Consider the following 1,252-nt stretch of genomic DNA (forward strand, 5'->3'; position numbering starts at 1 on the left):
GCCTAACCTGAAGTAATTATCTGGACAAAATAGGGAGGCACACTTCAACTAATCAGTTCTTAGTAATTATAGAATGCCCTGTATTAAAGGAAGTAAAATCAAGCATGTATATGCTCTAACTTTCATAACTGCATGTAAACTCAGCGATTAACTTTATATACCAAAGTGTACAATTCTCAAGTTTAGCTACAGAGACGAAAACAGAGACAGAGGGCGTGCACCTGAAACCTGACGGAGTTTGCTTCGGCCTCCAATCCAGAACATAATCATCAACCATGCGCGCCTTCCCCATGTACTTCACAAGCATCTATAAAGATGGAATTGACATAAGCCATAAATCACAAGTTCTTGGCACCAACGGCAATAGGGTGTCATTTTAAACAATGTTCAGAATGATGGCTCTGATGAATCTTTTAATGCCTACAACAGACAAATCTAAACTGAATTTTGTTTGTTTTTTCTGTAACTAAGAAGTTGGAAATTGACAATCATGTATATAGATCAAGGAAAAGTAGAGTAGAAAATGGACCACAATTATGCTAGCAGCAAAGTACTCTGGAAATGAAAAAAAAAGAGAAACGCAAGTTAGATTATTCTCTGGAAATGAAAAAAAAAGAGAAACACAAGTTAGATTATTCCAGTCAAGTGATGCAAGTATATCTTTCAAGCATCGAAAAAATAGATACGAATCAAAAGAGGCTATCGCATCATCCTGGTCATTAACATCAGAACCATAATTCTGGATTTCTGAAGTTGCAAAATACTTCTGGAAGCTGTTGTATTGTTAATTCACATTTATCCTACAACATCCATACATCATACAAAAAATGGAGAAAGAAAAACCAATAAAAACCTGCTCGAAGGTAGTCATCATCAACAATTCTTGCTTCAGTAATGACAACCAACCAGCACATATATCCATCCATGATACATAAAGGGGGGAAGTAAATTACCTTGTATGAGAACAAATGAATTGTCAGGTTGCTGCAGCTGCCAAAAATGCCCCAGCTTAATACATGGATTCTGTCAATGCAACTCACATAGTCACCTGGGTACACATTAATAGACAAAAATAATGCATCAATTAAAAGGAGCCAAAACAAGCAGAGCAGATCACGAACAAAAAACAAATGAGAAAAGTCACTGGAATATAAGTAAAATAAAGTAGTTGGCATTCATGTAAACAAATCTAAACAAGGATAAAATAAATCATAACATCAAATTGCAGGAACAAATGTGACTTTGCTTGAGA

General features: G+C 35.5%; 1 long non-coding RNA gene across 1 annotated transcript; it reads right to left on the reverse strand.

Annotated features, from left to right (window-relative positions):
- On the reverse strand, window positions 1-1,109 carry LOC119342894. Its single transcript, XR_005165778.1, has 3 exons — window positions 954-1,109; window positions 222-307; window positions 1-20 (listed from the first exon to the last, which is right to left on the reverse strand). It is a non-coding gene; the product is annotated as an uncharacterized LOC119342894 (long non-coding RNA).
- Between the last annotated feature and the right edge of the window lie 143 nt (window positions 1,110-1,252).

Source organism: Triticum dicoccoides, unplaced genomic scaffold, assembly GCF_002162155.2.
Source record: "Triticum dicoccoides isolate Atlit2015 ecotype Zavitan unplaced genomic scaffold, WEW_v2.0 scaffold108214, whole genome shotgun sequence".
Classification (NCBI taxonomy): Eukaryota; Viridiplantae; Streptophyta; class Magnoliopsida; order Poales; family Poaceae; genus Triticum; species Triticum dicoccoides.